At 36.4% G+C, this 27,317-nt stretch overlaps 1 pseudogene; it reads left to right on the forward strand.

The window, feature by feature from the left end:
* The first annotated feature begins 227 nt into the window (after window positions 1-227).
* LOC101538254 (phosphatidylinositol 4-phosphate 5-kinase type-1 alpha-like) lies at window positions 228-27,317 on the forward strand (annotated as a pseudogene).

Below are 27,317 nucleotides of genomic sequence, written 5' to 3' on the forward strand. Positions count from 1 at the left end.
TCCTGCACTAACATACGCCTCAGAGACCTGGGCCTATGAAAACAGGATAAGAACACTATTTGGGTATCCCAAAGAGCAATCGAAAGAGCCATGCTAGGGGTATCACGTTTCACTCAAGTGAGAAAAGGAATCTGGAGTTCTGGAGTTACAATCTCCATCGACGGTCCAGAATCAGGGACGCTGTCTCCTTTGCCAAGGTGTCAAAAATCAGATGGGCCAGTAACATAATGCGATTCACAGATGACCGCTGGACTAGAGCTGTTACTGACTGGATTCCACAGTATGTCAACCAACGTAGGTGCCCACCAACGAGATGGTCAGACTTTTTTGTGAAAACCCCGAATGAAAGATTTGAGGCTTTTCCTGTTCCTGGAGTGAGCAGATATCATTGGGCTACACTAGCACGTGACAGGGATGAATGGAGATGTTACTGAAATACGAACGAACAAATCGAAGATCATTGGAATGACCAGTCATACAAGTGACAAGTGATACAACTGTCCTGTCTTTAAAAGAGTATAACTTCTGGGTTTTTAAAAGTTATATTATCATGTTTACTGTTATAATTTTTTATGCATTGTTATATTTAAGAAATTCAGGTGTTAGTGATATTTCCTGAGAGGATACAATTAGCAATTATTTCTGACTTTTGAGCAAATTAGCCTCATAGTAACCTGCAACAATGCTGTTACTGTATGAAAGTGGTCAATACAAGAAGTAGATGAATGTGTGTGGCTGTGTTCCAATAAAATCTTATTGACAAAACAAGTGGTAGGTCTTATTTGTCTATAATGTCATTTCCTGTTCCAAGTCAGAGTTACTAAGAATTTCCTGTGTTATTTTTTCCAGGATTAAATAATACCTTTAGGATTTTCACATAAATCTGATACATTTGTAGATTACTTTTGTAGTTAGTATGAAATATATCTTGAGATTTCTTTTTAAGATGATCTCTACCCCACTTTCCTTCCCACCCCCTTGTCCCCATGCTTACTCAATTGCTCTAATACTCTCAGCTGGGAAGAAGACTTTCTTATCTTTTCCGAAATGAGTTTGCACCTTTGTTGAATTCATTTGCACCTTTGTTGAAATCAATTTACCATCTATGTATCAATTTATTCTCCTGTTATGGCGTGGAATGTTTTTCAAATGTCAATTAGATTAAGTTGTTTTATATAGTTGTTCAGGTCTTCTATTTCCTAACTGATTTTCTGTCAACTTGTTCAATTGATTAATGAAAGAAAGGTGTTGATGTCTTCAGCTACAATTGTGGATGTTTCTATGGGTTCTATAGTTCTCTCACTTAGGCTTTATGTATTTTGCATCTCCATCCCTGAGTTTGCAAACATTTAGAATCATCATTTCTTTTAGATAATTGATCTCTTTATCACTATGTAATGACTTCTTTACCCCTGATAATATTCCTTGTTGTAAAGTCATTTTGTTTGTTATACTATAGTGTCATTCTAGGTTTCTTATGATATGAGTTCTCATGGTGTATCTTTTTTTAGTTGTTTTCTTACAAGCAGTCTGTACAAACATCATTTAAAAAATCTAGTCTGATAGCCTATGTATTTTAATGACCATGTTCAGACATTTAACAGTTAATGTGGTTATTGATATATTTAGATAACTTATGTTTTTTACTCTGCCATTTACTCTATTTACACTTTTCTGATTTTTGCATTAATAATTAAAAAATTCATTACATCTTAACAATATATTCAACCTTGACTTGGCCATTATCTGTTTTGCTGTGACCCTAAATGAAAGATGTATTTTTAAGGTTTAATATTTTTAAGATTTTAAATCAAAGTGAATCAAAAAATATAGATAAAGCAGAATATAAGATGGAGATCTCAAATTGTATACAAAGTATATCACTTGTCATCCCGTTGCTCATCAATTTGCTCAAGTGGGCACCAATGACCTCTTCACTGGTCCTTGTCCTTCCAAATGCTGCTGAATTGGAGGCTCTTTCAGGGTCAGAGGAATGAGGCCCATTATTGTTACTGTTTTTGGCATAACAAATACACCATGGGTAGCTAGGCTGGCTCTGCTGTGTGGGCGGGATACCCACGGTAGCTTGCCGGGTTCTCCTAGAGAGGGAGGCTTTTTGTGGAGAGTAAGTAGCCTTGAGCCAGACTGCGGCTGGGTTCTGAAGGTTTTCAGCTACTGGGGCTCTGCTTGGGGCAGGGAGGGAAACTCAACCTACCCCCCCCCCGCCAGGGGGCCCAGTGAAGGCAGAGTGGCTTGGGGGCAGGAAACTCTGCCCCTGCTCCAGTATGCAAAGTGTAAGCCAATTAATATTTTAACCGATATGAAACAAACTTTTTGGCTCTTGGTTTAGAATATCCATCTTTAATTAGTCACAATATGTCTTCAAAAATTATGAGATCACTACCTGTGTAATTAAAAAACTTAGATGAAGTTATACTTCATTTCTTCCTGAACAGTTTTCTTGTATATGTGCCATTCATTATATATTTAAAATACTAAACATAAAATGAACCATTACTATTTTGCTTTGGTCAGTTAAAAGCTTTTAATAGCAAGCAAAAATGTGTTCAAATATCTTTTTAGTATGATATTCTTTATCTGTTTCTAGGGGCCATCATTTCTTTGTGTCAATGAAATTTTTTGTCTGGTCTTCTGCTCATAGAAGCAGATTTTTCTGTCTGGTCTTCAGCTTTAATAGTTTGTATCATCAGATATTGTAGGAAGTTCTTTGAGTTTTTTCTGTCTTTAAAATTAAAATAAAAATTACAAATAATTAAGATTCTTTGAAAAATATTTTGGTTGGGTTTTGAATTCTGGATAAATAGATTTCAATGAGACCTGAGACATAGTACTACAGGTTGGGTGGTTGTCTTGTATGTGACAGACAGGATTTCAATTACCAGCATTGTATAAGGCTCCCCGAGCACCAGTAGGAGTAAACCCTGGGCACAATGGGTGTGCCTGAAATAAATTTAGATAAAATTTGAGGCCAATCTATTTTTTGAATTTTATGAGAATTATGTGGCAATAGCCATCAGGGACATTATTCACAATGTAGAGAATAAGTAACCATGTCTTACTCTGCCAGCCTTAAGTCAGAAGCTCAAATGTTCTTGAGCAGTGTTTGATGAAATTTTATTTCATAGTCAGGAGTTCTACTAGTTATTCTTCACATAGTTAAAAGGATAAAATAATTCAAATGGGGCTCTGAGAAAAAGCAAGAAGTAAAAATCTTACATAGTGCCATTAGATAATTTCAATCAGTCCTCTTATGATCCAATCAAGCAGTTGGTGCTGAAAATATTGAAATAGAATTTATAAGGTTCAAGAGTATTTGCCAGAAACCAGATAAGTTTACTCTAGAGCACTGGACTGTAGGTTTTCTTTTTTCTAACTTAAATGCCCATGTGAAAGAAGAGATATAACTTGTAATTGTACAATGTTCAATAATTCCCCCATTACATGTGGTTCGGGTTATTCTGAAGCTAGAAATAGTGATCAGGACTTGGGAAACCTCAGGAAAAAACATTTAAGCATAGATCACTCATAAAGAGTCAGTAGAGAAATTCAGAATTAATGCAGCAGATACAGAAGCAAACTGTGGCTTCACTGCTATGGATTTCAGCATCCATTCCAATCTGGGATTTAGTTTGGTTTGGTTTTCTTCCACTTGATGCAAAGACTGCTGGGTTCAATGATCAGAGTCCATAAACAGAAGGATAGGTTGCTCTTTGGAATTCTGTTATACCATTCCCCTCAGAAAATTTAATGGGAGAACTTATCAGCTGTAGGCAGAACTGAGCTATCCTGATTTAGCAGAAGAGAAATTGTGCATGTATCCACAGAATAATGCTTGGTATTTATAGGCTCTTGAATTATACACTCAGAGGTCCTGTAGTATATACAGGTAAGTGGGTCATTTAAAAATAGATATTTATATGGAATAGTTATGTGCAACAATCTCTGTGGGATTTAGGTGACTAATTTTGATGTGTCACAAAGATGCCAAGAAAAAAATCCTGATTGCTACTTCAGATGTCAGATGGAATGCTAAGGCAGAAACAGTCAAATCCCCAGAGCTTAGAAGCAGGTGCTAAGTCCTTGCATGAGTGGACTGAAATGTATGTTCATCTTACACCTCATGAATTCACTAATATCTGAAATGGCACCCATTGCCAATATTAAAGGATTTGTTAAAAAGTCTTAGTAAAATTGCCCTCAAATAAAGGTCTATAGATAAGTATAGATATAGAACACACACCAGGAAGATTATCCTTTGATGTTAAGTGTGGTTAATGTTTTATATATTCTAAGATTTTTTTTCCTGCCTAGGATAACACCTATTGACATATTGACTGCTAAAATTTGGGGGTGAGAGACATTATTGGGAACAAGTCTAACAATATGGTATACTAGAATGTCTTTCTTCTTTTTTTTTTCTTTTTGGATTACACCTTTTGATGCACAGGGGTCACTCCTGACTCTGCACTCAGGAATTACTCCTGGCGGTGCTCAGGGGACCATATGGGATGCTGGGAATCTAACCTGGGTCGGCTGTGTTCAAGGCAAACACACCCTACCTGCTGTGCTATCGTTCCAGCCCTTGAGGTAAAATTCTAAGCATTTGCATAAATTAAGCATGAATCCTAAAGCAAAGCTATGAGGAATTTACAACTATTACCCAACATAAGAGATAAAAAAAGATGACTAAGAGACTTATTTTTCATTGCCATGCAGAAAGTAAACCAACTACAGTCATTAAGGTTGTCTTGCATTCTCTGCTCTTAAGCAACACACTCTGTTGCCTTTATACAGACAAGCATTGATCTGACTTAAAAATAAAAATAGCAGTTTAGCAGAATACACTGAGAATCTTGAAACGACATTTTGGATCAGAGAGATAGTAATGGTGATGCTTGGCATGTGTCTGGCCACTACTTGAACCCCAGCAGCACATATGGTCTCCTGAGCACACCATGAATAGTCCCTCACCACAGAGTATGCCCTGAGCATACCTGATGTGTGTCCCACCCCCCAGAAACCATTATATCATTTTTTTCTGAAACTTTTTATTGTCATATTTTTTATAAGATAGAAAAACAAGATCCAAACTAATTATTGGTTGTATAGAAAGGGAAAAATTATAACAGATAACAATTTAATTAACCACATAAATGGTGATATAAGGGTATTAAAATAATAGTTCTAGAAATCATTTTATTTCTCATGGGTTTGTGATATAATTAAGTTAATTATATGTTCTAATTTCCAGTGGTTTTAGAATATATATTTGAGAGTGCGGTGGTCCTTATTTACATTTGTTTAGCCCTTCTGTTACTTTCTTCCATGAGATTACGTTCCTTTAAATTAGGCTACAAAAAAAGGATGAAACTCTTACAGTTTGCTGCAATAAGGAAGGAACTGGAGAGTGTGACATATTTGGGGGAGGTGGCTGGACCTCATCCAGTGATGCTTAGGGGATTTGCCTTACTCTATGCTCAGGGATGACCTTGGCAGAGGACAGTAGGTGATGCCAGTATGTGAACTAGGGTTGGATGCACGCAAGGTAAGTGCCTTACCTCTACACTGTTTCTCTGTCCTCTGGATGGCATTTTATTAAGCAAAAATAAGTCAGAGGAAAAAGGACAAATACAGAATTATTTCACTCATCTTTGGTGTACCGAGCGACAAAATAAGGGAGCGGCAGAATCGGACAATGACCAACTCTTGGTCTTGAAATGCAAAATCTGTGTTATCTAGCATTGTGGGGAGAGAAAGGAAAAAGGAGGTGAGATAGAGGTGACATAGGGATAATGATAGAGATTCTTGGGCACTTTTGTGGTTCAGAGCAGAAACTTTGTACATCAATACCATATATGTTAGCACTATTTTATTCAGGTTACTTAAATGGTTAGACTATCAAAAAATAGAAGCATTTCTAGGTGGATTATGATTTATAACTATGTATATTTAAATTAAATTTAAAACTAGAAGTAAGTGGTGAAAACGTTTGGTAATGAATGAATTTTGTTACTATATTATGAATATTTTCTTTTAATTTCTTTACATTTATAAAATGCAGAATAGTAAACAGACTTTAAAATGAAAAACAGCTTAAAAATACTTGTTTCTGCACTTCCATTTGCCTGACTTATCAACATGATTTGTAATATATTTTCTCACATGTTGTGAAAAAATGAATCAGACCAACAACATATGTTCATACTGGTCTCTTTCTTTTGTTAAAGTAATATTGCCATTCATGTAAAATCATTGCAGTTCTATAAAAGTCAAGTGCTGATTGGTTGCTTTTTCTTTAAAAGTAGCCTATGTTGTATTCAACTCTCATTTTCTCTTTTTTTAATATGGAGATGAAAGAATAATGTGCTGATCCCAATAAGGTGCAACAGTCTAAAGATTCCAGGAAATGGTAGCATCCATGGATGCAGATATAATTTGTCCACTGGAATAAAGGAAATAGGTTCCCATCTTGATGCAGTTATTTATTTATTTTTTATTAAAAGGGCTTGGTAGACTAAATAATTTTGGTAACCTCTGAAATAGACTTTTTCTTCCTTTAAGTTTAGAAGAGCCATGGAAACTAAAAGGTTGTTTATAATATCTTTCATTACTGCAAGTGCATCTTCAAATTTCTTAATAAATTTTTAGGGATATCCCAATTAGATATGGTGAACACTAGATAACTTTCATATTGAGAAAGAGCATAAAGTTCATCTTGAGGGAATATATGCTAATGTCATCCCTTAAAGTGAAGTGAGCACAATAATTACTCAATATTTACATATCTAAAAACAAAGCTGAATTAATTTCATTGGGCTAGCATATCAAGTTAACATAATCAGTAGCAAGAAGAAATTGTCTTTAAAATTTCAAGGAATTATCTCCTTTTATTAAATGCATCCTAGTACAGATTAGAATGTTTTTGAAAAGTGGTAGAAACATTTGATAGATGTAATGTGCATGTTTTAATGAGCCAGTACATATTCATAAGTAATATTGCTTGTTGTGTGATTCAAAAGAAAATTTTGCCATACACATTCACTGGCAAAAATGTCTGTCTTATAGAGGATGTTTCATAGTAAAGTTCTATTTCTTAAGCTAATTATAAATATTTCAAGCAAGCAAAGTGTTGAAGATCTTCTTTTTATAATAAACTCTCGGTGTGGTTTAAAAATAAGGAAAGTAATTTTTTGTGTGTGTACTTTTGGATTTTGGCATAAATAGAAGCAAAAATATTTATCATGTTTCCTGTTTTTCATGACAAAAGCAAGACAGTTTTGGGATATTGCTTATTTATATTATACAGTCATCAAATAATGCTATTTCAGTATTAGTAAGAGTTTGGCCTTTGATTTTATTATTTCACAAATTTTAAAAGGAAAAAGAATTGATTTTATTTTATGTGAATGATATGCATCATAAGAATTATAATGCTGAATATTCTGGCGTGTTTACTTTATACTATTGAATTTCTCCTTTTCTAACATATGTAAGATTGAGTAATACATAAAATGAAGATTAGGTAAATCTTCACTATGTCAATTCTTACCTGTAGGAGATGTTCTGTGATTTAAAATATGTTTTTCTTATCTCAACATGACAAGTGTTACCACTATTGGTAACCTTGAATAATTATTCTGTTATCTAAAAGGTTTTGTATTCAAATAAGACATTTTAAAAAATTGCCACTGACTTGCTGTGTGACCTATACCCATTCACTTAACCTCTCTGTTCCTCAATATATATCAGATTATGTTTAATTATACATGTATGCTTTTATGGCATAGAGAGAAAATAAATGATATTTATTAAATTAGCTGTTAAACTATTTTGCACAAATAATTATATAAATATATAATCATGTATAGCAATATTTTTCAGCATCTAAATGTCATAAATTTAGATATTTTAGTTTCATATAAAATTCAATAATGTCATAATTTTCTCCAGTTTATAGTCTATATTAAAAGGGCAGGGGTGAAGAAGGGAACTAGAGATAAGTCCTTATTCAAAGTTAAATGCAATTTTCTTACATTAAAAAGCCCTTAGTTTTCTTATGATGACATTTTTTTGGGGAAAGAGGAGGATTTCCCCCCCAAAAAAATTGTGATTTGTTAAGCAATTAGTATTAATAGTTTACCACCATTGGCGAATCTAGATTTCTAATTTCCTATCTTAAATACGTGCTGATTAATTAGTTCTGCCTTGAGGAATTCAACAGTACAATCTGGACCTCATTTTTAATCTGAAAAATGAACGTGGAATTTAGAGAAAAAGATTTCTAGGAGTAATATCAAAGTGGACATTTATGAATCTTAGTCATTCAAACTTCCTGGTCCTTGATCCTGAATAATAATATTCATAAAATAATGTGCACAAAGTTGTCTTTAAAATAAGATATAGAGGGGCGGAGAGATAGCACAGTGGGTAGGGCGTTTGCCTTGCACACTGCCGACCCGGGTTCGATTCCCAGCATCCCATATTGTCCTCTGAGCACCTCCAGGAGTAATTCCTGAGTGCAGAGCCAGGAGTAAGTCCTGAGCATCCCGGGTGTGACCCAAAAAACAAAAGAACCCCCCCAATAAGATATAGATTAATAATTGAACTAGTTATAAAGTTATTATGTTTTACATTTAATAAAATTTTGAGAACTAAAAAAGAAAGATTAAAAACATAGCAGTTAATCGTCACTATTTGACTTTTATTATTTTTTTATAGTTCTATTTGCTATTCTTTTAAGTTTTATTGGACCAAGTAATATGAAATAAATTTGTTATATATCTGCCAAAGGAGGCAGGCTGTGGGGTGGAAAGGAAATTGGGGATACCTGTGGAGGGTAGGGGACATCAGTGGTGGGATTGATGTTGAAACATTGTATGCCTGAAACAACTCTGTTATGAACAACTCTGTAAACCATAGTATCTCAATAAGCATTCCTGAGAGAAAAAGGAATTGATTAGGAAATAGTTCCATGGGTTGTATTCGAGACAGTGCAAAATTCTTTATGTTTCTGACGACTATTTTAAGAGATAGAAGAATAAACAAAATCTGTGAACCATCTCTATAAACAAAATTTTACTCTGATATTCCAAAAAGGGACATATAAGATCTAGTTTCTTAATTCTTTGAGTTTTAGTTTTATGAAGAATGACTTCTCATGTTCTCTATGAATTCCAGTATCACATGCAAAGGTCTGAGGAGAGGGTGTTATTTAATTGTCTAATTTAGCACTTTAACATTATTATATCTGTGACTTTTACTAATTACCTTTAGAACTAAAGGACAGTTTTTTGATTAACCAGAATTTTAAACTACATGCTCCAATTCCAAATATATTTTTCTGCTTATTGTATCATCAATGCTTGCATGATTCATATTTCTTCTCCGTCACGGTCTCCTTCAAACTTCCTGTTTCCAGTAGACTTTTCCATTGACCGTAGGCTATTTTATGATCAGTACTATTCATCTGCTGGATCACGACTGCAAGATTTTTTTCCCACCATATGTGGATTCTTAATAAGTTGCTTGTGGCCAGTCAATCATGAACCATTTATAATTTAAGCCATTTATAATTTAAGACTTACCCATATACCAAAGATTCCACTGTTATTCATGTGCTCCTTTATCTGCTTTTACTTGCAAAATAACCATCATTCGAACCACCAGAAGCAATCATCTACCATCTGTCAATCTGGGACTCAGTTGTCTTAGAAACTGAAGCCTGGTGTTTATATACTGCAGGTATCAGGTGCTCCTCTCACTTGACACTCTTCTATCTCTTCTCCATTCATTTTTTTCTATTGTTAACAAGTATCTTTCATGATTTTTTTTATGCTTTGTGACTTGTCTCCGATGTTGATATTTTCAGCATGACTACATCTTTGAAAGAAAACTGGTATCATTATATTCACCTTGTCATTTAAAAGTATAAAAAAAGTGTATTTGCAAGCACTGGGGACATTGCCAGAATGAAAATAGAGTAATTATTCATCGTATAGAATTTATTTTTCAATTGCTAGAAAGAGTCTGTTCTACTTATTTTATGAAATAATTAACATTGCATGCACAAATAAATTGTCAAAGTTAATTTTTATCTTGAAAAATAATTCTGTTTTTCTACCCAGAATTCTCTTCTGTTGAGGTCACATGTGTCTTTTAGAGAGAAAAACAAACAAAAAAGTGAAACTTAATGTGAAATCTAAAACTGTTTTCTCTGATAATATGATACACATAGGTACAAATAATTGTCAAATAAAGTTAATGAGGGATATGTATGAGGCGAGTCTTCTTAAAAAAACTGGGGTATTTCAATTTGGCTTGGATCTTAAAAAATATTAATATCCTGATCTGAAATGGGACACATATTTATTTAGAATGTATCTTTTTCCTTTTTAAATAAAAGCAATTAATATGACAGCACCATCTTGCTTTACCACACACAGTGAGTTAAAAACTTTCACTGAGATACTTTTTTTGGTACCATGATTTTCACATAAACTAGTTCTCTATTTTTCATTTTCAAGACCACTACCAAGTTCCCAGAAAGAACTGTGAAATACTTAATGAGACATTTATCTGGTCTATGTATTTTATATTTAGCTGATAATATAATGAGACCAAGGTACTGGAATGAAACATCCCTAACATTTCACATAATTTTCTACTTCCTCTTCACCATTTTTGGTATTTCAGTAGGAGATTTTAACTTTCTGATGTTTTGAACTTTAGCTGCACTATCAGTAATCATTCTGTCAGATGGCAGCATCCTGCTAAACCTTTTCTGAAAGATACATTTTCATTTATCTTTGAGTATATTATTAAAATTACTGTAGTCTAATAAACAAAGAAATAGTTTTACATTTAATTTTTTTATAATGCCACATGAAATTTTTTATGACTAATGTTTCTTCATGCACACTGTAAAACTATATTATGAAACACAGATTTTCTTATGACTTTCCAAGTCATTTGTGATTTTATATGCTTGTGTCTCTATCTCTACCATCTTTTCCAGAAATATTGTTATCCAATAATAACTTGCAGAAGTATAAAAGACATCTATATGTTGTTACATATTTTAAAAATATATGAAAGTATTTGTTAGATGTTGTAGGAATTAAAAATCAACATGTCAGACAAGAAGTCAAAGAAATCCTCCGTAGTTTAAATCTCATCTTTTGTTTTAATATATCTTAAATTTTTAAATACTTTACAAAAATATCTATTCATTCTCTTAAATATGTACATACTTAGACAAAAATATGCATATGTTTAGATATAAATGCCATTAAAAAATTTTACATAACAAATCAGTTTCTCACTGGGGATTGACATAGGTTTTACTCTATAGGAAAAATGTTTCCTCTCTTTGATTCTTTTTTTTTAATTTTATTTTATTGAATCACCATGTGAAAAGTTACAAAGTTCTCAGGCTTATGTCTCAGATATACAATACTCAAACACCCATCCCTTCACCCGTGCCCATATTCCACCACCAAAGACCCCAGTATACTTCCCAACCCCCACCCCTCACCCCCATCCCCGCCTGCTTATTTGATAAATTTCACTTCATTTTCGTTTTACTTTGATTACATTCCATATTTCAACACAAAATTCACTATTGTTGGAGTTTTCCCCCAAGGAAATATAGCCCTACTACCAATGAAGCATTTGATAATTAGTTTTCCATTGCTTAGACTGGAGAGATATGAGGTCCCACTATTTCAAGTACATAGAATTTTTTCCCCCTCCTTCCTGTGCCACCAAGTTCGTGCCTGCTTAATGAATAGTCCTCATATTATGGCTGACACCATGCCGCCCGACGAGAAAGAGGATATTTCCCGTCCTCGGCTGGCATGGGGTTATGGCTTAGTTCAGTCTAGAGACATGGCTGCAAGTAGTTTCTGGAACCAAAAGTAGTCTAGTTGGGCTCCGGATTCTGGTTGATAAACAGCATCGCGGTTGCACAAAAGTGTGGCCACCTGGCTTGAATCTCGGCGGAGCATGCGCTGGTATTGGCCCAAGACTGCCCAAGCGTCCCGCTGTTCCAAGTACATAATGTTTTTCCCCCTCCCATTCCCACGCCTCTAAGTTCGTGCCTGCTTAATAGACCTCATAATATGGTGGATGCCACACCGCGTTTCTCCCAGAAAAGGGAATAGAACCGAGAAAGGAGGATATTTCCTCACCTCGGCCGGTGTGGGGCTTTGGCTTAGTTCACAGTCTAGAGAAATGGCTGCTACTTTGATTACCTTCAATATTTCAACAAAAAACTCAATATTACTGTTTGGAATTTCCCCCACAGTCAGACCTGCTAAAAAGGAACTGTTTCACATTGCTGACAATTAAGAGATATTAGGTCACGCGGCCGTGACAGTGGCTGCGCGGTTTTGGATTTTTACATGAAGTCCAGGGAAAATTCTGCGGTAATTGCATCACTGCAAGCTTTTACTTCCCTTTTGTGGTGCTCATATGATGGAGAAGCCTGGAGAGAAAAACTGTGTCCCGCTGGCGGCGCATGGGCCATTGGCTCCGATTTCACAGTCTGGAGGCATTTTTGGGGAGCTGCTCGTGACCAAAGTAGTTCAGTTGCCTCCGGGGTCGAGCTTGTGGAGCCGCAGAAAAGAACGTACCCGCGTGGCGCTGTGCTTTAATATCGGCAAGGGGCGGATCCGGAAATCTTCTCTCTTTGATTCTTTACCAAAATAAGAATTAGAATTTATGTAAAATTTCTTTTCTTTGTTCTGTTTTTTTTATTTGGGCCACATCCAGTGAAGCTCAAGGGTTACCCCTGGCTCTGTCCTCAGGAATCATTACTGAGTGGTGCTTGAGGAATTGTGTGGGGTGTCCAGGATTAAACCCAGGTGGGCTGCTCATAAGTTCTATTGTCACTCCAGCCCTTGTGTGAAAATTTTCATCAATTGTAAAGCACTGTGCATAGAAGGTTTTGTGTTTCATTTTCAGAAAATTGCTAATTTAACAAGACACCTAACAGTAAAGGGCAAACTTGATGATTTAACTTTGTTTTCCAAAACAGCTCTCTCTTTCAACCTCAGTATCCTAGTCAATAAAATTTGAAACAGTAGTTAATAACCACAAGATTTTTCTCAAAGGATTGCGAGTTTGAGATGCCAGTAAGTATGGCAGTGTATCGTACATGGTAACTCACTTTGAAAGGATTATTATTTTGCTTTATTTTTTAGTTATTTATATACTCCATAGAAGTTTTCAGAATGAATAAATTCTACATGTAAAAGGAATTACAAAAAGTACAATTGTCATTTTAAAATTTTCTATTCTGTAGAATTCAATAGATAGAAAACTAACATTTAGAAAGCTGGATGAAGAACAGGAGAGAACACAGAAGACAAAGTACTTTTGCCTTGAATTTGATTAAAAAAAAATTTTGATGTAAGACACAACACATGGCTCCTTGATCACTGCAAGGAATGATACCTGACACAAGTAAGCCCTGAACACTGCCAAGTAAGGCCCTAAATGCTTCTCTTCCATCAAAAACTTAGATTGACACATTTTTTAAGAGTAAAGCAAATATAAAAGCATTCGTGACTACTATTTTCAGTAAAATAAGCAAAATACAGCAAGTAAAATTTCGTCTAATTTAAAAAGTACCACAGAAAAATATTACAATCATATTTGCTATTAAAATTTCATAGTTTCTAAATTGAAGCACTCTGGTATCCTGATTCAGACTGGATGATTCTGAGATACAGTTGAGTGCACATAATACACTAGAATACATTTACAACTTAATTCAAGGGTTTCCTTTCTAAAGTCTAAAGTCACAGATAGGAAGAAAAAGGTAAAACTGAAGTTTTCATTAAATAGTATGAAAAAAATAATACTTCGAATAATTATGTATTGCATGATTTTGGGTTGCCTAGAGCAAATAAGATAAACCATAGACGAGCTAAGAAAGAGGAATTGCTAGAAGTTGGGTCTACAGTCAAGAATAGAGAGAAATCATTATATATCTGCAATAGAATTTATTCTTGTAGACAAAAGACCAGCCTAAGACAGCTGAGAGAGGAAATTCTTCATTGTGTTCATGAAACAGAGTACAGGTCTCCAGGGAAAAGAGAAAACTCCATAGAGGTGGCCAACACTGAGTTACCCCAAAATGACAGAGGACATAGAATGTGGATAAAAAAATGTTAAAAAGTACTCAGGTAAATTCCCCTCTGATAAAATAAAATTCAAGTGTAAAGAATCAATTCCCCAATGGAAAATGCTACAAATTGATTTTTAGGACCCCTTCCAACTGTACATAAATAGAAAAGTGCATGTAAGTAGCTGAAGATGGATTTTTCCAATTGTATTTGGTACTTTCCTTTGAATAGAAGTGCCTCAATGCTGTCAGTGAATAAACTATGTGGTAATATTGTAGACAGACATTAAAAGGTTATATAAAACCTTGGTAAAGTTCTGACAAGTTTTTGGCAAACTATTGCTTGTAGATGGCTTAGGAAAATATTTAACAAACACTATTACAATTGTAGTTAGTTATTATTGCTAAATCATCTTAGCCAACAAGCTGGAACTTTCACAATGAAACAATGGTGCAATTATGAGAAATTAATTTGAAATTAATTTAGTACTAAATTATTTATTTTTTAGCTCAATCTCCTGGCATTGCATTAAAAATTAGTAAAATAATTTAATGCAAAATAACTTGAAGTCTACATTTCATGCTTTTTGGTATTATACTTTTAAAAATGCTTCTTTAAATTCTTCTCTTGGATAACAACGGTGAAGTGGTCAAAAGGCAAAGATGAGGAGGAAAGTGAAGAGGAAGAATCCACAGGGTGGAGATAATCCACAAACAGACTAATTGGTCCCTGGATAATTGCTGACTCCTTTTAGCATCAGTACAATTGAGATTTCCAGTAAAATGAAACTATGTTGTATCTGTTTAAATTTTGATTTCAAGAGTAATACTACTAATCAAATGGGTTTAAGTATTGTATCAGCAGCTCTAATTTAGATCTACTTTTAAATTTCTTTATATTGTCATAATCTGCTTTATCACATAGTCATTTCTATTCACTTGTAACTGAACAAAATCCTTATATAGTTTTAAGCATAGAGGGAATGTACCAATTTTTCTGTTCCAGTTCTATTAGAGACCTTCTTCCATTACTTATTATTATACATTTTAAAAATTTATTAAGTAGGAAGTCTATAACATTTACAAATTTATGCATTTACAAAAATTGTATAATTTGTATCACTTGTTATCCCGTTATCTTTGATTTGCTCAAGCGGGTGCCATTCTTTCCTGTCGCATGCTGGTGTAGCCCAATGGTATCTGCTCGATCCAGGAACACAAAGAGTCTCAAACCGTTAGTTCAGGGTTTTGACGAAGAAGTCTGACCCTTTCGTAGGTGGGCAGTCACGCAGTCTTTTGACGTCCTGTGGAATCCAGTTGGTAAGAGCTCTAGTCCAGTTGTCGTCTCTGAATTGCATTACATATCTGGCCCATTTGATTTTCGATGCCTTGGCAAATGAGACAGCATCCCTGATTCTTTTTTTTTTTTAGATTTTTTTTTTAAATTCTTTTATTGATTCGCCATGTGGAAAGTTACAAAGCTTTCAGGTTTAAGTCTCACTTATACAATGCTCAAACACCCATCCCTTCACCAGTGCACATATTCCACCACCAAGAATCACGATATACCTCCCCCCTTTCCCCCACCTCCCCAGCCCCCCACCCCGCATGTGTAACTGGTAAATTTCACTTTACTTTCACTTTACTTTGATTACATTCAATATTTAAACAAAAAATTCACTATTATTGATTTGGAGTTTCTCCCCCCTAAAGTCGATCTGCTGAAAAGAAAGCGTTTGGTAATTTGTTTTCCATTGCTGAGAATGAAGAAATATGAGGTCAGGAGGCCGCACCAGCAGCAGCATAGTTTTGGATTTCTGCATTTTAGTATTTTAGTAACTAAGTCCAGAGAAATGTCTGCCAGGAATCGCAACATTGTAAGCTTGTACCTCTCAGCTACTTTATATTCCACATATGAGTGGGATCTTTCTATGTCTGTCTCTTTCTTTCTGACTCATTTCACTCAGCATGATACTTTCCATGTTGATCCACTTATATGCAAATTTCATTAATTCATGTTTTCTGACAGCTACATAGTATTCCATTGTGTAAATATACCAGAGTTTCTTTAGCCAATCATCTATTTTCGGGCACTCTGTTTTTTTCCATATTGTGGCTATAGTAAACAGAGCGGCAATGAACATGGAAATGCAGATGTCATCTCTACTGTACCTTTTTGCCTCTCCGAGCATCCCCGATTCTTGATCATTGACAGAGGTTGGAACTCTGGATTCCTTATCTAACTTGAGTGAAATATGATATTTCAAGCATAGCTCTTTCGATTTTCTTTGGGATACCCGAATAGCATTCTCATTCTGTTTGTGTAGGGCTCAGGTCTCTGAGGCATACGTTAGTGCAGGAAGAACGGTGGAGTCGAAAAGATGTGCCCAGAGATGGAGGTTCTTTGTCCTCTTAACCACTTCTTCCATGCTCTTGAAGGCTTTACACACTGTTCTCTTCCTCCTGCACAGCTCAGGTGCCACGTCATTCCTCATGTTGAGTTCTCAACCCAGATACTCATAGCTACTGCATTTGGAGATGTTTGTTTCATTGAGAGCAAATGGAATATCAGGAACTAGTCCATTTCTCATGAACATTGTCTTCGTGAGATTCAGTTGCAGTCTGACCTTTCCACACTCACAGTTGAAGTCAGTCAGCATTCCTGCCTCTTGGCTAATGTTTGGTGTTATTAGAACGATGTCATAAGCAAAGAGAAGGTGGTGTAGTTGCCGACCGTCTATCTTTACTCCCATTCCTTCCCATCCCAGTCGTCGCATGACGTTCTCAAGAGTGGCACTAAAGAGTTTCGGTGAAATGGTATCACCTTGCCAAACACCTCTCTTTATGTCGACAATCACTTCCTTATAGAATGGTGAGATCCTGGTGGTGAATCTGTAATATAGTTTGGGGAGGACCTTTATTTACTGAGTTTGAATGCCCTGTTCAAACAAAAATACTTTAAAAAAAAGTGGGGGCCACATCTGTTTGTGTTCAGGGCTTACTTGTGTTCTGTGTTCAAGGATGACTCCTGGCAGTACTGTTCAATCTCTGAGCTGTTCTAGGATTTTAATCTCAGTTCATAGCATGGAAGGCAAGAGTATAACCTGTTGTACTGTCTCTTCAGTGCAAGAAAAGCATTTTAAGAATGCCTAGTTCATGAAGAGCAATGCCCTCAATCATGAAAAAAATAGAAGCAATAATTAAGTCACAGTCCGTGTTTTCAGGAGCTAATATTCCTGTAATGGTGAAAAATTAGGAAATCGAAGAGCTGTACTAAAAAATTCAGAAAATGTTACTGAAAATGTAAAAAAAATCTATGATTTTAATATATAATGTCAACTTGGGAAAGGGAATAAAGTAATGTATTATGAGAAAATGGTATTATATCTATATCTAGCTCCCTATGTACTTGATCCCAAGTTTGTTAAAATTTTGACAATATGAGATGCCATATGTGAGGGAGTATTATAAAGAATGTAAATGAAGGGAAACATTCTGAAGTTGGGAAGAACAAAGACATTTTAGGGAAATGTGCACAGGTTGATTGGATGAAGTATTTAATGTATGTAACATTTTCCCATTCATTATCACTCGTATCACTTGTAGTCCTGTTGATCTTCGATTTACTCGAGCGGGCGCCAATAACGTCTCCATTTGTCCCTGACTTGAGCTAGTGCAGCCCAATGATATCTGCTTGTTCTAGGAACAGGAAGAGCCTCAAATCGTTCATTCAGGGATTTGACGAAGAAATCTGACCATCTAGGTGGTGGGCGTCCACGAGGTCTTCTGACGTCCCTTGGAATCCAGTCGGTAACAGCTCTAGTCCAGCAGTCATCTCTGAATTGCATTACATGACCGGCCCATCTGATGTTTGATGCCTTGGCAAACGAGACAGCATCCCTGATTTTTGACCATCGACGGAGGTCAGAACTCCAAATTCCTTCTCTCACTTGAGTGAGACATGATATCCCCAGCATAGTTCTTTCGATTCCTCTTTGGGATTCCCTAATAGCATTCTCATCCTGCTTGCGTAGGGCCCAGGTCTCTGAGGCATATGTTAGTGCAGGAAGAATGGTGGAATCGAAAAGATGTGCCTGGAGTCGGAGGTTGTTCGTTCTCTTAACCACCTCTTTGATGCTCTGGAATGCATTCCATGCTGCTCTCTTCCTCCTGCACAGTTCTGGCACCAAGTCATTCCTCATGTTGATTTCTCGACCCCGGTACACATAGCTGCTGCATTCAGAGATATTCATTCCATTGAGAGCAAATGGAGCTTCAGGGACAAGTTTGTTTTTCATGAACATCGTCTTGTTGAGATTCAGCTGCAATCCAACTTTTCCACACGTGGTTGAAGTCGGCCAGCATTTGTGCTGCTTGGCTAATGTTTGGTGTTATGAGAATGATGTGATCAGAGAAGCGGAGGTGGTGTAATTGCTGACCGTTTATCTTCACTCCCATTTCTTCCCATTCCAGTTGTCGCATGATGTTCTCAAGGGCGGCACTGAAGAGTTTCGGTGAAATGGTATCACCCTGCCGCACCCCTCTCTTTACATCAATGATCACTTCCTTGTAGAATGGTGAGATCCTGGTGGTGAATCCACGATACAGCTCTCGGAGGATTTTCATATACTGAGTTTGAAATTTAAGTTTAAGAAGGCAACTCCCAGAATGACCACCATCTGGGAACTCTTTGGCACTATTGCAGCAACGTGGGAAGATGCCATCCTTGACATCGACAAGGAATACGATCGACTGGTTCAGCACCTCCATGTCTGTGAGAAGAATGCCGAGAGTGAGAAAGCCACAAACAGACGTCTGTCTTCGGCAACTCTGGAGCTCATTTATCAATGTGGTTTGGCACGAGCCTCAGGCAACCACAAGCTAACGTTCAAATTCACAAAGCTGTGCAGAGTGGGATAAAGGAAGACCTCAAAGAGAGAAGAGCAGCAGTGTTGGCCAGTGCAGCTTAAGCTGGGAAAAGTATTCGCAATGCTCACCTGTCCTTCGCCAACTACAAGACCAAGATCACTGCCCTCTGACGTCCCAATGGTCTATCACATCCTCCAGAAAGGCAATGGAGAAAATTATTCATGACTTCTACTCGGATCTCTTTGACAGCCATGTCCACCTGCCCACATACCAAATTCCACAGGATGGATATGTCGTTCCCAACGTTCTTCTTCTAAAATCTGACACGCCATTTCGCTGGTGAAGACGCGTACAGCACCTGGTCCGGACAAGGTCAGACCCGAATACCTGAAGAATCTGCCACCAGTACTCATCAATACACTGGCCTGACTCTTCATATGCTACTTGTCTGAATGCAAGGTTCTGTCCCAGTGGAAAACCAGTAGGACTGTTCTGTTGTACAAGAAGGGAGACATCCATGACATCAGCAACTATCGCCCAATCTGCCTGCTGTCTGTCATCTACAAGTTGTTCACTCGTGTCATACTGAATAGAATACGCAGAACACTAGACGAAGGACAACCATGTCAGCAAGCCGGATTCTGAAGGGGATTCAGCACGATAGACCATATCTACACAGTGACCAAACTCATTGAAGTTTCTAGAGAGTTCAAGATGCTGCTCTGTCTGACAGTTCATCGACTAAAAGAAGGGCTTTGATTCTGTTGAGACTGAGGTGGTCATCGAAGCCCTGGCCAAACAGGGCGTTCAAACTCAAACCCATTCATTAAATCAATAAATTATTTGGCACAGATTGCAAAGGCCGAGACTTTAAAGTTCAGAGAGAATATTTGATAATGAAAAATTTTCTATTAGAATGAGTTTTCGTTAGAAATATTTAGCTTAATGCAGCATGTGATACTAATAAAAGAAAATTAAACTCTATGTGTGCAGAACTAATGATGATATTATTTTAGTGATCATTTGATAAATTAAATCTGTGTACAGTCTTATATGTCAGTTCTCATGGATTACTTCTGGCTTTATGCTTGTGTATCATCACTAATTGTACCATGGGACCATCTGTGTTGTTGAGAATGCAACTGGACCAGTTACATGCAAAGTAAGTGCCTTACCTCCTATACTATGTTTAACCTGGTAAATGATTTATTTGTTTATTCATTTTTTCTTTTTTGGGTCACACCTAGCGCTGCTCATGTGTTACACTTGGCTCTGCACTCAGGAATTACTCCTGGCTGTGCATGTAGGCACCATATAGGATTCCCAAGATTCGACACAAAACATGTGGCAAGGAATCAAAAATCAAAGTACTAGATATCCCATGAAGCAAATTATTTAAGAGATGTTTTAAATACATATGATAGTCAGCTAAAGGGATAACAAAATTAACACTAGAGAATTTCCATGGAGGTAAAGTAAACATAGCTGAAGTTAAACCCTAGTTTCATTCTAAACATTTTTTAATGATAAATATTGTTTTATGTATGTTTAAAATTTTAAGCTTTGAGGATGGGAAGGCATTGAGATTGTTATTGAAAAGAGGAAGGGAATGGGTACTAACTATTCACACACAATCTCTTTATTTTTATGAAAAAATCTCAGTTGTCAATAATGATTAATATGAGCACTGCTTGTAATTGGATCACTAGAACTTTTAAATATTACCTGTATTCATAAAAAATAATGTATATTTAATATATTATGAGCTAAAATTCTTATATCACTTTACATCACATTTGAATTCATGAACACTGACCAAAATGTTTTTGGGATTTAATTTTGGGATAGATATTTTTATAACCATCACATATAGACTTATTCTTTATATTCTCTACAACTTGAAGTAGAACCAGGAATTTAATATTGTAATGTAACACATGGGAATTATCTATAACTAGGTTTTTAGGTGGGAAGTCATATCTTTATGTATTTTGGTCATATATTTTATGATCATATATTTTAGAAGCATTCTAGCTTAATAGTGACTAAATCATAACTTCTCTGATCTAGAAAATTCAGGCAATTGATTTCAATAGATAGGAAAGCTTTAGAAACAAGAATGCAACAGATTGTTACTTTTTTACATTCTTATATTTGAATAATGAAAGAGAAGAAAACAAAATTAAGAAAGTAATCCCTTTTACAGCTGTATACAAAAGAATCAAATACCTATAAATAAATTTTGAATTATTTTTAAAAGTAAAGCAAAGTAGTTTTATTTAAAGAAATTTACTTAAAAGTAATATGATATGAGGAGAGAGAGATAGAGATAGATAGATAGATAGATAGATAGATAGATAAAGAGAGAGCGAGAGAGAGAGAGAGAGTGAGAGAGAGAGGACAGAAAGAGAGAGGACTGTTAAAGAGAAAAACATGTACTTTTCCAGAGTGGAAGAGCAGTGTAAATTTTTAAAAGGACCCCAAATACCTGTATAATGAAAATTATATAGCACTTTTAAAAGACACAGAACAAGACCTTAACAGATGAAAATTTTATGTAGATGGATGGGGATAATTAACATAGTCTAAAGGTCTGTCCTTCCAAATACATTATACTTATTTAAAGCAATCCCAATAAAGATTCTGACAATGCATATTTTTAATTTAAAATAAAAAATTGAATTAAATACGTGTGGTTTAGAAAATTATTGAAGGTTGAGTTTTACACATATAATCTTCTAACATCAATCCCACTACCAGTGTCAACTTCTATCCACCACTGTACCCAAGTTCCCTTCGGTTATTGCCTCCTGCACCATCCTCACCCTGCCACCTTGACAGGCACATTTTAAAATTTGAGGGTTGTAGTTTGAATCTCAGGTTTTTAACGTTGTTGAGTCTGTGGTTTGAATATATAACTCTATCACTTCCCCACATTGCCAGTGTATCCGAGGCCCCTGACATCTTTGATGAGATATAATAGCTAAGATTAACCGAACATTTTATAAGTGTCAGGCACTGTTGTGAGCATTAAATAAAACTCATTTAATTTTCAAAACAACTCAGTGCAATGAAATGCGACTGTTTTTGATGTATTTAATGGGTGAAAGATTTCAAACCCTGACACTTTCCTCCTCTTAAACTCCACATCTGGGTAAGCTGATAAGAAAGCTCAGATATTCCTTTCTTTGTGTTTACTCAAGTTGTTCAAGGATTCCAAACTAAGAGCAGACAGGATCTGTATTTAAACTCAGACTGGTTTCAAATCCTAGGCCTTAACTTTTACACTAATCTCCTCTGTAATTTATTCCAGTGGAAAAATGATCATATGAACATCAATAATCATGGTATTACTAATGAATATATTAAAATACATTAGGAAAATAAAATGAATAAAATGAGCTTATATATAGATTCAATAATACTGTATTCCATGAGCAAAGTTATTCTTTGTGTTCAAATGTTTGCTTTATTTAGTTGTTTTTATTAATGAGATACTTGTGGATAATTTAGTTCTCAATAATTAAAAATAAATAAAAAGAGTTTAGAGACTCAGATGAGTTTTGCATTTTAAGATTTGCTATTAATCTATATTTATTAGGTTATATTAATTTATTAGGCTGGATTACCTGTAATGGTCCAACTATCTGTGCTTAATTTATTTTAATAATCTACATTTTTAAGTCACTCAATAAAAAATTTAATGATATAGGATTCTAGCCTAGATGATCTATTTTTTTTTTTTACTTTCTGCTTAACCGCTCATCTTCAACAGTCAACACAATCCAATCTTTACTAGCACTGTTAGAATTGACATTGGAATCTGCAGCAGTATTTGTCTTAATCCAATATTTGTCTCATTCCCAGTTCTTATTCTCAGTATTTACCTTATTCCCGAGTGTTTTAATTTTTGTATTTGTCATATGCCTTTTCTTCTCCCCAAGATTCATCTTATCAGGTTTTCTCTCATTGCATCTGTAAATTACGGTTCAGTGTATGCATGTGTAATGTGGGACATTGCAACGTTCCAAATAATGACTAGATGAGCTCAGCAGGTGAATTTCGAATTACCCAGTCACCGCTCTCAACTTTCATGAGTTTAAACAGCAGTGATGAATAGTCATGGTGCATGGACTTGGCTATATTTCAAGCCTTGGAAAAAGGTACCTATTTAAAGATAGTTGATTAAAAACCCTTAAAATTAAATCTTCTTCCTTTTTTTTACCTTCCTTCCCTCACTGTATACTATCTTTCTTCCTTTTCTTTCTCTTCGTCTCGCTCTTTCCATCTCTCTACTTTTATTTTTTTCCACATTTAAACACTTCCAGGAAAAACTATGCATTATATTAAAAAAACTATTCTAATATAGTCCAATAGAAGGGTCATATTTTAAATATCACACATTGTAGAGTCAAAATCAATCCATTGAATGGCAAGATAAAAGAAGGTATTTATTTAATATACAAGGAAAGCAAGGGAATTAGATCCATTACACGAGAAACCAAAGAGCTATATACATGTTATAGTGTAGTTTTGATCATGATTTATAATAAGAAACTGAGTAATTTTAGCAAATATATAATAATAACTACTTAAACAATTCCTTATTTTTTTGTTAAGTAAACAATTTAAATTTTCTTCTCAACAAAAAGGGTGTAAAAATCACTTTTAATTATAGAAATAAGTGCTCTCATATGTATATATAAATAACTTTTTTAATCTGACAAGATAGTACAATTGAGTAGAAAGAATAATGAATGGTGATTAAGAAAACAGAATTGTTGAAAGAAGTCTACTTTTTCAGTATTAGAGAATTTACATGGGAAAAAAAGAAAGATAAAATCTGTGAAAATCAAACTGGACCTCTGGGTCTTTTATTAAAAATAAGACTGACTTATGACATAAAGCATAATACAAATCCTATTTGCTATAAAGGATTGCATATTGTTTTGTAGTTTGCCCTAAAGTCAACAAAACACAGAGTGGGCCCTGGTAAACCAAGTTTAAATGTTGTTTCTGATTATATAATTTTAAAAATAAAGGCGCTATTTACCTTGCATTAATGGTGATGGTAAAAGAAACAGAATTAATAGACCCCGAACTCTCATATTCACTTATGAAGAAGCAGGTCATTCACTCTGGAATGTTCTGCTGCAAACCCATGAATTACTCAGATGTAAGAAGGATTTCTTTCTCATTTTTGTGCATTTCATGAACAAAAAGATAATCACAAATAAAGAAAGTTAATTTTTGGTAAAGGACCTAAGGAGCACAAATTCGAGAAAGAAAAGTCTCTTTAATAAATGATGTTGGGAAAACTGAAGAGTTCCATGCAAAAGAAAGAAACTGGATAACTATTTAACATTATATACAAATGTCATCTCAAAGAGAAATAAGGACTTGGATGTCAGACCTGAAGCTATAAAATCAGACAAAACAGTAAAACACTGTGATATTTGTTTCAGTGAAGTATTCTAGAATACTATTCCATAGAAAGAGAAACAGAAGCATAAATAAACAAAGGGGCTTATATCAAACCAAAAGCTTTACACAGCAACAGAAAGTACTGAATCATATTTGCTGTAGTTTAATTAATATGAGAATTTCTACTGAGAGATAATTAAAATGAGAAGACATTCTACTGAACAGGAGAAATATTTGCATTTCCTGCATTTGAGAACGGGCTAATTTCCAAGATGTATATGAGAAATATACAGCAATGAGAAGCTCAAGCATAATAAAATATAAATCTTGATTCAAAAAGTGAGAAGGACATGGGTCGAACAGATTCTTCATCAAAGAATATATATATGTATAGAACATATAGATGTATACGTCTGTGTACATCTATATGATTATGATAAACAGATATGTGAAAAATGCTCACTGTAGCTTTTGTCGGAAAAAATACAAATAAAACTGATGAGACATCACCATTACTGTCATCATCTCATAGACATTGCCTGTGAGATGTGAGATGGTCAGTAAAAACAGTGTTGGAGGGATGTCGGAAAAAGGAATGCTCATACAATACTGATATAAATTGATCCAGTTGCTACAAGGAACCATACTTAGAATTCTAAAAACATTAAAAATATACCTATCACTTGATCCAAAAATTCTACTCTTAGGTATTCATTCAAAGAACACAAAAACATGAACAGAAAAAAATAACGACATTTATGTTTGTTACAGCACTATTTCAATTAGCAGAGATACTGAAACGATTCAAGTACCCACTGGTGGTCGAGAGGATAAAGTGTGGTAGTATATTACAGCAGAATTTTTCTCAGTTAAGAAAAGATGAAATCGCGGTAAGGCGAAAAGTCGCTTCCTCGGAGAGCAGCGGGGGCTCCCTGCTCGCAGAATGGTGCGGGCCTGTGAGGAGGCGAGGCAAGATTCGAGTCAGAGCCGAGGAAGAAGCGGGCCTGAGAGGGAGCGGGGCCGCGGCGGGGAGGGGGCTGCCAAGAGGGCGTCTGCCCCATCGAGCATCGCTGACGCCGGGGTCTCCCCCTGGACCACAACCATCGGAAGAATGAAAGGAAGTCCACTCTTTTTTCCCCCTGGTTTTTGAGCTACCTGGCCTGGCTGGGCTCCGAAGACCACAGCACCATCTGGAGTCAGGAAGTCCATGCCATCTTCTGAGGTGCCTTTATGCCTCCGGCGTGTCCATCAAGAAAATAGACCACCGGAGTGTTGATTCCTCAGGAGAGACCACGTATAAGAAGACAACCTCATCGGCTTTGAAAGGTGCCATCCAGTTAGGCATCACTCACCCAGTGGGCAGCCTTAGCACCAAACCAGAGGGCGATGTCCTCATGCAAGACTTCTACGTGGTGGAGACTATTTTCTTTCCCAGTGAAGGCAGCAACCTTACCCCTGCTCATCACTACAATGATTTCCGGTTCAAGACCTATGCACCTGTTGCCTTCCGCTACTTTCGGGAGTTATTTGGGATTCGGCCTGATGACTACTTATACTCCCTGTGCAGCTTCGGGGCTAGTGGGTCCCTCTTCTATGTGTCCAGTGATGATGAATTCATCATCAAAACTGTCCAGCATAAAGAGGCCGAGTTCCTGCAGAAGCTGCTTCCAGGGTACTACATAAACCTCAACCAAAACCCTCGGACTTTGCTGCCTAAGTTCTATGGACTGTACTGTGTGCAGGGAGGTGGAAAGAATATTTGAATTGTGGTCATGAACAATCTTTTACCTCGCTCAGTCAAGATGCACATGAAGTATGATCTAAAGGGCTCAACTTACAAACGGCGGGCATCCCAGAAAGAGGGCGAGAAGCCGCTCCCTACCTTCAAAGACTTGGATGGACTTCTTCCAAGACATTCCTGACGGTCTCTTTCTAGATGCCGACATGTATAATGCTCTGTGTAAGACCCTGCAGCGTGACTGCTTGGTGTTGCAGAGCTTCAAGATCATGGATTATAGCCTGTTGATGTCAATCCATAACGTAGACCATGCACAGCGAGAGCCCATAGGCAGTGAAGCATAGCACCCACTCGACACCCGAAGGCCAGCCCCACAGAAAGCGCTGTATTGGACAGCCATGGAGTCCATCCAGGGCTCGGCTCGGCGTGGGCGCACCATGGACATGGACATGCCACATGGGTGGCATTCCAGCCCGGAACAGTAAAGGTGAAAGGCTTCTCCTTTACATCGGCATCATTGACATTCTGCAGTCTTACAGGTTTGTTAAGAAGCTGGAGCACTCCTGGAAAGTTCTGGTGCACGACAGGGACACAGTGTTGGTGCACCAGCCGGGCTTCTATGCAGAACGGTCCCAGCGGTTCATGTGTGGCACGGTGTTCAAGAAGATCCCCCTGAAACCTTCTCCTTCCAAAAAGTTTCGGTCTGGTTCATCTTTCTCTCGGTGAGCAGCCCCCAGTGGCAACTCTTGCATTGCTTATCAGCCATCCATCTCTGGGGAGCACAAGGCACAAGTTGACAACAAAAGCAGAAGTGGAGCCAGACGTCCACCTCGGTCGTCCTGATGTTTTACCTCAGACTCCACCTTTGGAGAAAATCAATGAGGTCTCGACTATTCCTGACCCCTGTTTCTCACCTGTAGTTGGAGAGACTTTGCAAATGCTAACTACAAGCTCAGCCCTCTTGGAAAGTTCTGAAGTCCCAGAATCCAAGTACAGCCATTGAGCAAAAATCCCATGAAGTCCTAGAATTGATTCTGCCTTGTCTGTGAGCCCAGGAAGTCCAGCCTTGCTCAGCAGTGCTGAATTTCCTTCTTGGTCATCAGAGGAGGCAAGTCCTGGAGGCAGGGAGAGCTCTGT

The sequence above is a fragment of the Sorex araneus genome, chromosome X, assembly GCF_027595985.1.
Source record: "Sorex araneus isolate mSorAra2 chromosome X, mSorAra2.pri, whole genome shotgun sequence".
Classification (NCBI taxonomy): Eukaryota; Metazoa; Chordata; class Mammalia; order Eulipotyphla; family Soricidae; genus Sorex; species Sorex araneus.